Raw genomic sequence first — 15,849 nt, 5'->3', positions numbered from 1 at the left:
ATTTGGTACTGGTGCAGTGGTGGAGAGTAATATTTCATTAATGGCTCTCAAGTCATGTGCCATGTGGTATCTTCCTGTTCCATGTTTCTCCACTGGTAGAATTGTTGTGTTCCACAGTGAGGGAGAGGGCTCTAACACCCCGGCCCTTAACAGGCCTTCTATTGTTTCTGTAATTCCTTCCTCTGCTTCAGGTTTGTGTTTATACTGTGGTCTATTGATTGGTGTGTGTGACTTGAGCTGGAACAAAACAGGAGGACACTTAGCTAGGTCAACGTCCGTGGGCCCTTTTGACCATAGACTGTCGGGCAGATTTGACAGTCCAGCAACTGCGTGAGGATGATCTACTCTCTCCTCACCATGTGTTTTTGAAATTTCTTTATGTTCCAAGATCACTGTATCATCACAGGCACAAGTTATGCGATAGGTTTTACAATTTCGAGCATAAGATAAGTTAGGAATTTGGGTTCTTTGCCACCCTGTGTCGTCCAGTGCTCGCCTGACCATCGGACCTAGATCACCTGCACCATGACCTTGGTGGATCGCCAATGTAATGTGAGGGGTTGAATTTTCTTCCACATTGTACCAAAGCAGTTGTTCATCAGTTAATTTCACAGCCGCGGCTACACCTGTCATGGTTGGCTGTGTGGCAGGCGTGCAAGCAGGAGTGGTGGATCCAAAATGCAGGACTCAGACACAGAAGTTCAACTTAAAGCGCAGCTTTATTGCTGGAAACCCTCTTACTAACTAAAGGCATCAAAAGACAAACAAAAACGCTGGTGGACTAAAACACTGAAGCAGAAAACACTGAACTGGAACTGGAAACAAAACACTGGTAACACGGAGGCAAAACACACACAGCTTGTTGAGGGTACGACGCCACACTGACACAGAGAAACACAGGGTCTAAATACACTGGGAAGTAATGAGGAGAATGAGACACAGAAGGAGAGCACAGCTGGGGGAAATTAGAACTGACGAGACAAGCAAGGCAGGACACATTCACATAAGTCACGGACCTTCAAAGTAAAACAGGAAGGATCACACAGAGACGCGAACTTGACACAGTGGAGACAGCAACTAAGAAACACAGAGACATAAACCATAAGGCAGAGGACTCTAAGAACCGAGAGGCACAGAGGGGAACTCAAACATGCAGACACAGACTTACACAGAACAGAGGGGACATAGAGAAACATGAAGGGCAAGGGATCGAAACTAGAAACTCACACCAAGTACAATAATACAAAAATCACAAAGAACTAAAACGCTGGGTCAGGAGACCCAGGACCCTGACAACACCTTCTGGTCCGATGTAGATGTCATGTGTTTGCACATTCAGAATCAGAATCAGAATCAGAATACTTTATTGATCCCTGGGGGAAATTATTTTTTTGTTACAGTGCTCCATTTTAAACCAACATTAAGACAAGACAGACAATACGCTAACTAAGAATAGTACAATATATACATATATATACATACATACATACATACATAAGTCACTTATAAATAAATATTTGGAAAAGAAACGTGTAGTTGTAGCAGCAAACAGTGTGTTAAGTGGATGCGTTGTACAGGGAGATGGCCACAGGCAGGAATGATTTCCTGTGTCGTTCAGTGGTGCTTTTCGGTAATCTCAGTCTCTCACTGAACGAGCTCCTGTGACTGACCAACATGTCATGGAGTGGGTGGGAGGTGTTATCCAACATTGTCTTTATCTTGGACAGCATCCGCCTCTCCGACACCACCTTGAGGGAGTCCAGCTCCATCCCCACAACATTGCTGGCCTTACGGATCAGTTTATTAAGTCTGTTGGCATCTGCGACCCTCAGCCTGCTCCCCCAGCATGCAACAGCATAGAGGATCGCACTGGCCACCACAGACTCATAGAAAATCCTCAGCATTTTCTGGCAGATGTTGAAGGACCTCAGTCGCCTCAAAAAATAGAGACGACTCTGGCCCTTCCTGTAAAGTGCTGTGGTGTTTTTAGCCCAGTCCAGTTTATTGTCAATGTGTACTCCAAGGTATTTATAGTCCTCCACAATGTCAACACTGATCCCCTGGATTGAAACAGGGGTCAAGTGTTTCCTGGTCTTCCTGAAGTCCACGATCAGTTCCTTGGTCTTTGCCACGTTGAGCTGCAGATGATTCTGCTCACACCACGTGACAAAGGAGTCGGCCACAGCCCGGTACTCTGTCTCATCATCCCTGCTGATGCATCCAACCACCGCAGAGTCATCAGAAAACTTCTGAAGATGGCAGGTCTCTGTGCAGTGGCTGAAGTCTGTGGTGTAGAGGGTGAAGAGGAAGGGGGAGAGGACAGTCCCCTGTGGTGCCCCTGTGTTGCTAATCACCTTGTCAGACACACACTGTGGGAGACGTACATATTGTGGTCTTCCTGTCAGGTAATCAACAATCCAGGACACCAGAGAAGCATCCACCTGCATCGCTGCTAACTTATCACCCAGGAGGGTCGGCCTGATGGTGTTGAAAGCACTGGAAAAGTCAAAAAACATGACCCTCACAGTGCTCGCCGGCTGGTCCAGATGGGTGTAGACACGATTGAGCAGGTAGATGATGGCGTCCTCTGTTCCGAGACGAGGCTGATAAGCGAACTGAAGGGGATCCAGATGTGGTCTTACTATGGGTCGCAGCTGGTCCAGGATGAGCCTTTCCAGGGTCTTCACGTCTGACCCTCAAGATCAGACTGAAATAATTCACGATAGGTGTCGTCACTATCTTTATCATAAAACAGATTGACTTGGTAGGGTTCGCGCGGAGGGAGGTAAACTGCCAAGCTCATTATCAAGGGTCTCCACAACTGAAATTGCCTCAGAACATCCTCTTTCACTACTCTCCCCCAGTACATGTCGGCTTTTGCTCTCTCACAGTCTTGAAGCAGATATTGAGTCTTTGAATTTGTTCCCAGGCACGGGAAATGCTGGCCCCCTGGCAAAGTCACAGATAATCCATCTGCTGAACATGTGATTGTAGCGCCCAACTTCACGAGCAGGTGCCTGCCCATGAGATTTACTGGCGCTTGCGATGACACCACATAGTTGTGTTTCAAAGTCTGCTTGCCCAGCTTTGTCAAAGCTGGGTCAGTCACTGGCAGAGTGATTGGGATCCCGGAAAATCAGAATCAGAATCAGAATCAGAAAGGGTTTATTGCCAAATGTTGAGCAGGTTTACAACATTAGGAAATTGCTGCGGTGCTTCAGTGCAAACATAGTGTCATAAATAGCACTTAAATAGACATGAAAAAATAAAAGTAGGAATAAGAATTAAAAGTGCTACGTAGAAAGATATGTGCATGAGATATACATGAGATATATACATGAGAATAAGAATAGAGTGCTACGTGGAAAGATATATACATGAGTGCAGGTGGTGATCAGTGCCAAACATGGAATGGTGCAGTGACACAGCGTAGGGTCATGTGTTAGTGGCGGGAACAGTCATATGGTTATTGTTCATGTGTCCAACAGCAGAGGGGAAGAAACTGTTCTTATGGCGAGAGGTTCTGGTGCGAATGGACCGGAGCCTCCTGCCTGAGGGGAGCAGGTCAAACAGACTGTGTCCAGGGTGAGAAGGGTCAGCTGAGATCCGAGCTGCACGCCGCAATGTCCTGGAGGTGTACAGGTCCTGCAAAGATGGGAGTCTGCAGCCAATCACCTTCTCAGCAGAGCGCACAACACACCACGTTCACTGTGTGGCAGGACAACTTTGCACTGTCTGGTGCTGCTCTCAAGGTTGAATAGGTTGCTCCAGTGTCCACTAAGAAGGGCAATTCTGTCCCTTCTACAGTCATTGACAGCATGGGATCTGCCATTTCCATGCTGTTTGGTCCCTCCGGGTCCCTTCAGTACTGGTCCTCCCTCCAGTCAGACACTGGATACTGCGCGGCTGGTGCTGCACTCGGGTTTGGGGCCTGATATGCTCCCCTATAGCCATCTCTTGCTCTTGGAGCTCCACGTGCCTGGGATTGGTAGCCTCTTCTTTGATTGTTCTGACGACGTTCTGGGCAATTTCTGCTCCAATGACCCTCTGCTCCACACCTCCAACAGACATTCCAAGGCACACTGCTGAGATTCCCCGTGTTACGAGCTCTTAGTACTCCCTCCGCTGAGCCACCACGCCCTCTGTACGATCCACCGGTTCCCCAATTCCCTGTGGGTTGGTTCTGCCTTGGTGCATTGGCGGGCCATCCGTCATTAGTGCAGGGACCCGGGCCACTATCTGGCCATTCAGGCCCAGGACCAGGCTGGGTCGCAACTATCATCATTTTTTCTGTTTTTTCTTTTTCCTCTTTTTTCTTTTCGCAGGCTTTGTTTCTGGCCTCCGCCAACTGTAGTTTGAGCAGAGACGCTTGTGCCTCCCCCAACTCTTTTTTCTGCTTGTTCGCCCTGTCCTGCTCCAGCTGTAAACGATGTGAGACGTGTCTTTCCCACTGCACCGAATCTGCTACGGCAAAATCTGGATTTTTCTGTAGATCTTCTATGACCTGGTTTGGCAGCCCTGCCAGCACCGCTGAGCGAAACCATGCCCGATGCTCACCTTCCCTACTCCCACTCAGGGACTGACATTTAACTGTCATAGGCCCTTCATTATGAAACACCAGTGGTACCCTGGTGTATTCAACATCAGCTACTCCTCCTACAACCACTGCAGTCTGTCCATTTGGGCCCTGAACTTGTCCTCCCCTAAGGGTTATTACAGGCATGACATGTTGTCGTCCTACAGCATTAGATGTTAATGTGGCCCAAGGAAGTATCTCTGCTGTGTGATACTTGTTAGCATCTCCTGGTTTTGGAATCCAGTTCTTCATTTGGTCTTCCAGCTTCTTATTTTGCTTTTTCCGTTGTTTCAAAGCCTCCACTATGCTCTCCATATCTTCTGTTTCAGCTGTGTCATCCTCCTCCATCCAGGAAGATGCTCCGTTCCACAAGAACATCCACTTGCAACACTTTGCATGAGTTTGCTGTATTTTCTTGATTTGTTGGTTAATTCTCCAGTTAATTGAACGTTTCTCTGCCTCGGTTTGCAGTTGTTCCAGTTGCTGCTCACATCTCTCTCCTTCTATTTTGAGCACAAGACTTAGGGCTATTTTGTCATCCAGCCCTCTCTGTTGGGAAGCAATAAGCTTGCTTAGCTCAGCTTCCATTGCTTTGCATTCCTTCTCAGCTAATTTTAAAGATCCAGGAGAAGCTAAACGAATGGCTCTTTTTAACTGTTCCTGCTGCTCCTTCAGAGGCTTATAGCCTCTGTGCCCAGTAGGTGTCATGGTTGGGCTGTCAGCCATTATCCTAGAACACAGGCTTACCTCCCTTTTTGTGACGTTATACGGCTCCTCCCCTTGGGTCACCCCACAGCGTCTGCCTGTTAACATTCCGGAACTCTGAACATTTTGGAATGTTAGGAATTCCGGAATTCTGAACATTCCGGAATTCCGAACATTCCGGAACCTTGGTGCATTCCGGAACTCTGAAAAGTCCGGAACTTTGGTGCATTCCGGAACTCTGAACATTCCGGAATTCCGAACATTCCGGAACCTTGGTGCATTCCGGAACCTTGGTGCATTCCGGAACTCTGAATTCCGGAACCTTGGTACATTCCGGAACGCTGAACATTCCGGAATTCCGAACATTCCGGAACCTTGGTGCATTCCGGATTTACGAACATTCCGGAATTCCGAACATTCCGGAACCTTGGTGCATTCCGGAATTCCGAACATTCCGGAACCTTGGTGCATTCCGGAACTCTGAACATTCCGGAATTCCGAACATTCCGGAACCTTGGTGCATTCCGGAACTCTGAACATTCCGGAACTCTGAACATTCCGGAACCTTTGTGCATTCCGGAACCTTGGTGCATTCCGGAACTCTGAACATTCCGGAATTCCGAACATTCCGGAACCTTGGTGCATTCCGGAACTCTGAACATTCCGGAACCTTTGTGCATTCCGGAACCTTGGTGCATTCCGGAACTCTGAACATTCCGGAACCTTGGTACATTCCGGAATTCCGAACATTCCGGAACCTTGGTGCATTCCGGAACTCTGAACATTCCGGAACTCTGAACACTCCGGAACCTTTGTGCATTCCGGAACTCTGAAAAGTCCGGAACTTTGGTGCATTCCGGAACTCTGAACATTCCGGAATTCCGAACATTCCGGAACCTTGGTGCATTCTGGAACCTTGGTGCATTCCGGAACTCTGAATTCCGGAACCTTGATACATTCCGGAACTCTGAACAATGCACCAAGGTTCCGGGGTGTTCAGAGTTCCGGAATGCACCAAGGTTCCGAATGTTCGGAATTCCGGAATGTTCGGAATTCCGGAATGTTCAGAGTTCCGGAATGCACCAAGGTTCCGGAATGCACAAAGGTTCCGGAATGTTCGGAATTCCGGAATGTTCGGAGTTCCGGAATGTACCAAGGTTCCGGAATGTTCGGAATTCCGGAATGTACCAAGGTTCCGGAATGTTCAGAGTTCCGGAATGCACCAAGGTTCCGGAATGTTCGGAATTCTGGAATGTTCAGAGTTCACAAGGGCTGGCAAGGCTTTCGGAGCCTGGGGAGCGGACACCCGCACAAAGGGTGGCCAGGCGGCCCGGTCCGGGTTTTTTCTTCTTTTCTTCTTTCTTTCACACGCCTGGTGGGCGGTGCCACCCGATCACAAGGGCTGGCAAGGCTTTCGGAGCCTGGGGAGCGGACACCCGCACAAAGGGTGGCCAGGCGGCCCGGTCCGGGTTTTTTCTTCTTTTCTTCTTTCTTTCACACGCCAGGTGGGCGGTGCCACCCAATCACAAGGGCTGGCAAGGCTTTCGGAGCCTGGGGAGCGGACACCCTCACAAAGGGTGGCCAGGCGGCCCGGTCCGGGTTTTTTCTTCTTTTCTTCTTTCTTTCACACGACTGGTGGGAACCTTGGTGCATTCCGGAACTCTGAACATTCCGGAATTCCGAACATTCCGGAACCTTGGTGCATTCCGGAACCTTGGTGCATTCCGGAACTCTGAACATTCCGGAACCTCTGTGCCTTCCGGAACTCTTAACATTCCGGAACCTTGGTGCATTCCGGAACTCTGAACATTCCGGAACTCTGAACATTCCGGAATTCCGAACATTCCGGAACCTTGGTGCATTCCGGAACTCTGAACATTCCGGAACTCTGAACATTCCGGAATTCCAAACATTCCGGAACCTTTGTGCATTCCGGAACCTTGGTGCATTCCGGAACTCTGAACATTCCGGAACCTTGATACATTCCGGAACCTTGGTGCATTCCGGAACTCTGAACATTCCGGAATTCCGAACATTCCGGAACCTTGGTGCATTCCGGAACTCTGAACATTCCGGAACTCTGAACATTCCGGAACCTTTGTGCATTCCGGAACCTTGGTGCATTCCGGAACTCTGAACATTCCGGAATTCCGAACATTCCGGAACCTTGGTGCATTCCGGAACTCTGAACATTCCAGAACCTTGGTTCATTCCGGAATTCCGAACATTCCGGAACCTTGGTGCATTCCGGAACTCTGAACATTCCGGAACCTTGGTACATTCCGGAATTCCGAACATTCCGGAACCTTGGTGCATTCCGGAACTCTGAACATTCCGGAACTCTGAACACTCCGGAACCTTTGTGCATTCCGGAATGTTCGGAATTCCGGAATGCACCAAGGTTCCGGGGTGTTCAGAGTTCCGGAATGCACCAAGGTTCCGAATGTTCGGAATTCCGGAATGTTCGGAATTCCGGAATGTTCAGAGTTCCGGAATGCACCAAGGTTCCGGAATGCACAAAGGTTCCGGAATGTTCGGAATTCCGGAATGTTCGGAGTTCCGGAATGTACCAAGGTTCCGGAATGTTCGGAATTCCGGAATGTACCAAGGTTCCGGAATGTTCAGAGTTCCGGAATGCACCAAGGTTCCGGAATGTTCGGAATTCCGGAATGTTCAGAGTTCCGGAATGCACCAAGGTTCCGGAATGCACAAAGTTTCCGGAATGTTCAGAGTTCCGGAATGTTCAGAGTTCCGGAATGCACCAAGGTTCCGGAATGTTCGGAATTCCGGAATGTTCAGAGTTCCGGAATGCACCAAGGTTCCGGAATGCACAAAGTTTCCGGAATGTTCAGAGTTCCGGAATGTTCAGAGTTCTGGAATGCACCAAGGTTCCGGAATGTTCGGAATTCCGGAATGTTCAGAGTTCCGGAATGCACCAAGGTTTCGGAATGTTCAGAGTTCCGGAATGTTCAGAGTTCCGGAATGTACCAAGGTTCCGGAATTCAGAGTTCCGGAATGCACCAAGGTTCCGGAATGTTCGGAATTCCGGAATGTTCAGAGTTCCGGAATGTTCGGAATTCCGGAATGTTCAGAGTTCCGGAATGCACCAAGGTTCCGGAATGTTCGGAATTCCGGAATGTTCAGAGTTCCGGAATGCACCAAGGTTCCGGAATGCACAAAGGTTCCGGAATGTTCGGAATTCCGGAATGTTCAGAGTTCCGGAATGCACCAAGGTTCCGGAATGTTCGGAATTCCGGAATGTTCAGAGTTCCGGAATGCACCAAGGTTCCGGAATGTTCGGAATTCCGGAATGTACCAAGGTTCTGGAATGTTCAGAGTTCCGGAATGTTCAGAGTTCCGGAATGCACCAAGGTTCCGGAATGTTCGGAATTCCGGAATGTTCAGAGTTCCGGAATGTTCGGAATTCCGGAATGTTCAGAGTTCCGGAATGTTCAGAGTTCCGGAATGCACCAAGGTTCCGGAATGTTCAGAGTTCCGGAATGCACCAAGGTTCCGGAATGCACCAAGGTTCCGGAATGCACAAAGGTTCCGGAATGTTCGGAATTCCGGAATGTTCAGAGTTCCGGAATGCACCAAGGTTCCGGAATGTTCGGAATTCCGGAATGTTCAGAGTTCCGGAATGCACCAAGGTTCCGGAATGCACAAAGGTTCCGGAATGTTCGGAATTCCGGAATGTTCAGAGTTCCGGAATGCACCAAGGTTCCGGAATGTTCGGAATTCCGGAATGTTCAGAGTTCCGGAATGCACCAAGGTTCCGGAATGTTCGGAATTCCGGAATGTACCAAGGTTCTGGAATGTTCAGAGTTCCGGAATGTTCAGAGTTCCGGAATGCACCAAGGTTCCGGAATGTTCAGAGTTCCGGAATGCACCAAGGTTCCGGAATGTTCGGAATTCTGGAATGTTCAGAGTTCCGGAATGTTCGGAATTCCGGAATGTTCGGAATTCCGGAATGTTCAGAGTTCCGGAATGCACCAAGGTTCCGGAATGTTCGGAATTCTGGAATGTTCAGAGTTCCGGAATGTTCGGAATTCCGGAATGTTCAGAGTTCCGGAATGTTCAGAGTTCCGGAATGCACAAAGGTTCCGGAATGTTCGGAATTCCGGAATGTTCAGAGTTCCGGAATGCACCAAGGTTCCGGAATGTTCAGAGTTCCGGAATGCACCAAGGTTCCGGAATGTTCGGAATTCCGGAATGTTCAGAGTTCCGGAATGTACCAAGGTTCCGGAATGTTCAGAGTTCCGGAATGCACCAAGGTTCCGGAATGTTCGGAATTCCGGAATGTTCAGAGTTCCGGAATGTTCGGAATTCCGGAATGTTCAGAGTTCCGGAATGTTCGGAATTCCGGAATGTTCAGAGTTCCGGAATGCACCAAGGTTCCGGAATGTTCGGAATTCCGGAATGTTCAGAGTTCCGGAATGTTCGGAATTCCGGAATGTTCAGAGTTCCGGAATGTTCAGAGTTCCGGAATGCACCAACGTTCCGGAATGTTCGGAATTCCGGAATGTTCAGAGTTCCGGAATGTTCGGAATTCCGGAATGTTCAGAGTTCCGGAATGCACCAAGGTTCCGGAATGTTCGGAATTCCGGAATGTTCAGAGTTCCGGAATGTTCGGAATTCCGGAATGTTCAGAGTTCCGGAATGTTGAGAGTTCCGGAATGCACCAAGGTTCCGGAATGCACAAAGGTTCCGGAATGTTCAGAGTTCCGGAATGTTCAGAGTTCCGGAATGCACCAAGGTTCCGGAATGTTCGGAATTCCGGAATGTTCAGAGTTCCGGAATGCACCAAGGTTCCGGAATGTTCGGAATTCCGGAATGTTCAGAGTTCCGGAATGCACCAAGGTTCCGGAATGTTCAGAGTTCCGGAATGCACCAAGGTTCCGGAATGTTCAGAGTTCCGGAATGCACCAACGTTCCGGAATGTTCGGAATTCCGGAATGCACCAACGTTCCGGAATGTTCGGAATTCCGGAATGTTCAGAGTTCCGGAATGTTCGGAATTCCGGAATGTTCAGAGTTCCGGAATGTACCAAGGTTCCGGAATGTTCAGAGTTCCGGAATGCACCAAGGTTCCGGAATGTTCGGAATTCCGGAGTGTTCAGAGTTCCGGAATGTTCGGAATTCCGGAATGTTCAGAGTTCCGGAATGTTCGGAATTCCGGAATGTTCAGAGTTCCGGAATGTACCAAGGTTCCGGAATGTTCAGAGTTCCGGAATGCACCAAGGTTCCGGAATGTTCAGAGTTCCGGAATGCACCAAGGTTCCGGAATGTTCGGAATTCCGGAATGTTCAGAGTTCCGGAATGCACCAAGGTTCCGGAATGTTCGGAATTCCGGAATGTTCAGAGTTCCGGAATGTTCGGAATTCCGGAATGTTCAGAGTTCCGGAATGTTCAGAGTTCCGGAATGCACCAAGGTTCCGGAATGTTCAGAGTTCCGGAATGCACAAAGGTTCCGGAATGTTCGGAATTCCGGAATGTACCAAGGTTCCGGAATGTTCGGAATTCCGGAATGCACAAAGGTTCCGGAATGTTCGGAATTCCGGAATGTTCAGAGTTCCGGAATGCACCAAGGTTCCGGAATGTTCGGAATTCCGGAATGTTCAGACTTCCGGAATGTACAGAGTTCCGGAATGCACCAAGGTTCCGGAATGTTCGGAATTCCGGAATGTTCAGAGTTCCGGAATGCACCAAGGTTCCGGAATGTTCGGAATTCCGGAATGTTCAGAGTTCCGGAATGTTCGGAATTCCGGAATGTTCAGAGTTCCGGAATGCACCAAGGTTCCGGAATGTTCGGAATTCCGGAATGTTCAGAGTTCCGGAATGCACCAAGGTTCCGGAATGCACAAAGGTTCCGGAATGTTCGGAATTCCGGAATGTTCAGAGTTCCGGAATGCACCAAGGTTCCGGAATGTTCGGAATTCCGGAATGTTCAGAGTTCCGGAATGCACCAAGGTTCCGGAATGTTCGGAATTCCGGAATGTTCAGAGTTCCGGAATGCACCAAGGTTCCGGAATGTTCGGAATTCCGGAATGTACCAAGGTTCTGGAATGTTCAGAGTTCCGGAATGTTCAGAGTTCCGGAATGCACAAAGGTTCCGGAATGTTCGGAATTCCGGAATGTACCAAGGTTCCGGAATGTTCAGAGTTCCGGAATGCACCAAGGTTCCGGAATGTTCAGAGTTCCGGAATGCACCAACGTTCCGGAATGTTCGGAATTCCGGAATGTTCAGAGTTCCGGAATGTTCGGAATTCCGGAATGTTCAGAGTTCCGGAATGCATCAAGGTTCCGGAATGTTCGGAATTCCGGAATGTTCAGAGTTCCGGAATGCACCAAGGTTCCGGAATGCACAAAGGTTCCGGAATGTTCAGAGTTCCGGAATGTTCAGAGTTCCGGAATGCACCAAGGTTCCGGAATGTTCGGAATTCCGGAATGTTCAGAGTTCCGGAATGCACCAAGGTTCCGGAATGTTCGGAATTCCGGAATGTTCAGAGTTCCGGAATGCACCAAGGTTCCGGAATGTTCAGAGTTCCGGAATGCACCAACGTTCCGGAATGTTCGGAATTCCGGAATGTTCAGAGTTCCGGAATGTTCGGAATTCCGGAATGTTCAGAGTTCCGGAATGTACCAAGGTTCCGGAATGTTCAGAGTTCCGGAATGCACCAAGGTTCCGGAATGTTCAGAGTTCCGGAATGCACCAAGGTTCCGGAATGTTCGGAATTCCGGAATGTTCGGAATTCCGGAATGTTCAGAGTTCCGGAATGTTCGGAATTCCGGAATGTTCAGAGTTCCGGAATGCACCAAGGTTCCGGAATGTTCGGAATTCCGGAATGTTCAGAGTTCCGGAATGTTCGGAATTCCGGAATGTTCAGAGTTCCGGAATGTTCAGAGTTCCGGAATGCACCAACGTTCCGGAATGTTCGGAATTCCGGAATGTTCAGAGTTCCGGAATGTTCGGAATTCCGGAATGTTCAGAGTTCCGGAATGCACCAAGGTTCCGGAATGTTCGGAATTCCGGAATGTTCAGAGTTCCGGAATGTTCGGAATTCCGGAATGTTCAGAGTTCCGGAATGTTGAGAGTTCCGGAATGCACCAAGGTTCCGGAATGCACAAAGGTTCCGGAATGTTCAGAGTTCCGGAATGTTCAGAGTTCCGGAATGCACCAAGGTTCCGGAATGTTCGGAATTCCGGAATGTTCAGAGTTCCGGAATGCACCAAGGTTCCGGAATGTTCGGAATTCCGGAATGTTCAGAGTTCCGGAATGCACCAAGGTTCCGGAATGTTCAGAGTTCCGGAATGCACCAAGGTTCCGGAATGTTCAGAGTTCCGGAATGCACCAACGTTCCGGAATGTTCGGAATTCCGGAATGCACCAACGTTCCGGAATGTTCGGAATTCCGGAATGTTCAGAGTTCCGGAATGTTCGGAATTCCGGAATGTTCAGAGTTCCGGAATGTACCAAGGTTCCGGAATGTTCAGAGTTCCGGAATGCACCAAGGTTCCGGAATGTTCGGAATTCCGGAGTGTTCAGAGTTCCGGAATGTTCGGAATTCCGGAATGTTCAGAGTTCCGGAATGTTCGGAATTCCGGAATGTTCAGAGTTCCGGAATGTACCAAGGTTCCGGAATGTTCAGAGTTCCGGAATGCACCAAGGTTCCGGAATGTTCAGAGTTCCGGAATGCACCAAGGTTCCGGAATGTTCGGAATTCCGGAATGTTCAGAGTTCCGGAATGCACCAAGGTTCCGGAATGTTCGGAATTCCGGAATGTTCAGAGTTCCGGAATGTTCGGAATTCCGGAATGTTCAGAGTTCCGGAATGTTCAGAGTTCCGGAATGCACCAAGGTTCCGGAATGTTCAGAGTTCCGGAATGCACAAAGGTTCCGGAATGTTCGGAATTCCGGAATGTACCAAGGTTCCGGAATGTTCGGAATTCCGGAATGCACAAAGGTTCCGGAATGTTCGGAATTCCGGAATGTTCAGAGTTCCGGAATGCACCAAGGTTCCGGAATGTTCGGAATTCCGGAATGTTCAGACTTCCGGAATGTACAGAGTTCCGGAATGCACCAAGGTTCCGGAATGTTCGGAATTCCGGAATGTTCAGAGTTCCGGAATGCACCAAGGTTCCGGAATGTTCGGAATTCCGGAATGTTCAGAGTTCCGGAATGTTCGGAATTCCGGAATGTTCAGAGTTCCGGAATGCACCAAGGTTCCGGAATGTTCGGAATTCCGGAATGTTCAGAGTTCCGGAATGCACCAAGGTTCCGGAATGCACAAAGGTTCCGGAATGTTCGGAATTCCGGAATGTTCAGAGTTCCGGAATGCACCAAGGTTCCGGAATGTTCGGAATTCCGGAATGTTCAGAGTTCCGGAATGCACCAAGGTTCCGGAATGTTCGGAATTCCGGAATGTTCAGAGTTCCGGAATGCACCAAGGTTCCGGAATGTTCGGAATTCCGGAATGTACCAAGGTTCTGGAATGTTCAGAGTTCCGGAATGTTCAGAGTTCCGGAATGCACAAAGGTTCCGGAATGTTCGGAATTCCGGAATGTACCAAGGTTCCGGAATGTTCAGAGTTCCGGAATGCACCAAGGTTCCGGAATGTTCAGAGTTCCGGAATGCACCAACGTTCCGGAATGTTCGGAATTCCGGAATGTTCAGAGTTCCGGAATGTTCGGAATTCCGGAATGTTCAGAGTTCCGGAATGCATCAAGGTTCCGGAATGTTCGGAATTCCGGAATGTTCAGAGTTCCGGAATGCACCAAGGTTCCGGAATGCACAAAGGTTCCGGAATGTTCAGAGTTCCGGAATGTTCAGAGTTCCGGAATGCACCAAGGTTCCGGAATGTTCGGAATTCCGGAATGTTCAGAGTTCCGGAATGCACCAAGGTTCCGGAATGTTCGGAATTCCGGAATGTTCAGAGTTCCGGAATGCACCAAGGTTCCGGAATGTTCAGAGTTCCGGAATGCACCAACGTTCCGGAATGTTCGGAATTCCGGAATGTTCAGAGTTCCGGAATGTTCGGAATTCCGGAATGTTCAGAGTTCCGGAATGTACCAAGGTTCCGGAATGTTCAGAGTTCCGGAATGCACCAAGGTTCCGGAATGTTCAGAGTTCCGGAATGCACCAAGGTTCCGGAATGTTCGGAATTCCGGAATGTTCAGAGTTCCGGAATGTTCGGAATTCCGGAATGTTCAGAGTTCCGGAATGTTCGGAATTCCGGAATGTTCAGAGTTCCGGAATGTACCAAGGTTCCGGAATGTTCAGAGTTCCGGAATGCACCAAGGTTCCGGAATGTTCGGAATTCCGGAATGTTCAGAGTTCCGGAATGCACCAAGGTTCCGGAATGTTCGGAATTCCGGAATGTTCAGAGTTCCGGAATGTTCGGAATTCCGGAATGTTCAGAGTTCCGGAATGTTCAGAGTTCCGGAATGCACCAAGGTTCCGGAATGTTCAGAGTTCCGGAATGCACCAAGGTTCCGGAATGTTCGGAATTCCGGAATGTTCGGAATTCCGGAATGTTCAGAGTTCCGGAATGCACCAAAGTTCCGGAATGCACAAAGGTTCCGGAATGTTCGGAATTCCGGAATGTACCAAGGTTCCGGAATGTTCGGAATTCCGGAATGTTCAGAGTTCCGGAATGTACAGAGTTCCGGAATGCACCAAGGTTCCGGAATGTTCGGAATTCCGGAATGTTCAGAGTTCCGGAATGCACCAAGGTTCCGGAATGTTCAGAGTTCCGGAATGCACCAAGGTTCCGGAATGTTCAGAGTTCCGGAATGCACCAAGGTTCCGGAATGTTCGGAATTCCGGAATGTTCAGAGTTCCGGAATGTTCGGAATTCCGGAATGTTCAGAGTTCCGGAATGCACCAAGGTTCCGGAATGTTCGGAATTCCGGAATGTTCAGAGTTCCGGAATGCACCAAGGTTCCGGAATGCACAAAGGTTCCGGAATGTTCGGAATTCCGGAATGTTCAGAGTTCCGGAATGCACCAAGGTTCCGGAATGTTCGGAATTCCGGAATGTTCAGAGTTCCGGAATGCACCAAGGTTCCGGAATGTTCGGAATTCCGGAATGTACCAAGGTTCTGGAATGTTCAGAGTTCCGGAATGTTCAGAGTTCCGGAATGCACAAAGGTTCCGGAATGTTCGGAATTCCGGAATGTACCAAGGTTCTGGAATGTTCAGAGTTCCGGAATGCACCAAGGTTCCGGAATGTACCAAGGTTCCGGAATGTTCAGAGTTCCGGAATGTTCAGAGTTCCGGAATGCACCAAGGTTCCGGAATGTTCGGAATTCCGGAATGTTCAGAGTTCCGGAATGCACCAAGGTTCCGGAATGTTCAGAGTTCCGGAATGCACCAAGGTTCCGGAATGTTCGGAATTCCGGAATGTTCAGAGTTCCGGAATGTTCGGAATTCCGGAATGTTCGGAATTCCGGAATGTACCAAGGTTCCGGAATGTTCAGAGTTCCGGAATGCACCAAGGTTCCGGAATGTTCGGAATTCCGGAATGTTCAGAGTTCCGGAATGCACCAAGGTTCCGGAATGCACAAAGGTTC

The sequence above is a fragment of the Copadichromis virginalis genome, linkage group LG16 (assembly GCF_057382275.1).
Source record: "Copadichromis virginalis isolate Kocher_CV1m ecotype Utaka linkage group LG16, C_Virginalis_male_GT1.1, whole genome shotgun sequence".
NCBI lineage: Eukaryota > Metazoa > Chordata > Actinopteri > Cichliformes > Cichlidae > Copadichromis > Copadichromis virginalis.
This window is presented reverse-complemented; position numbering follows the sequence as displayed.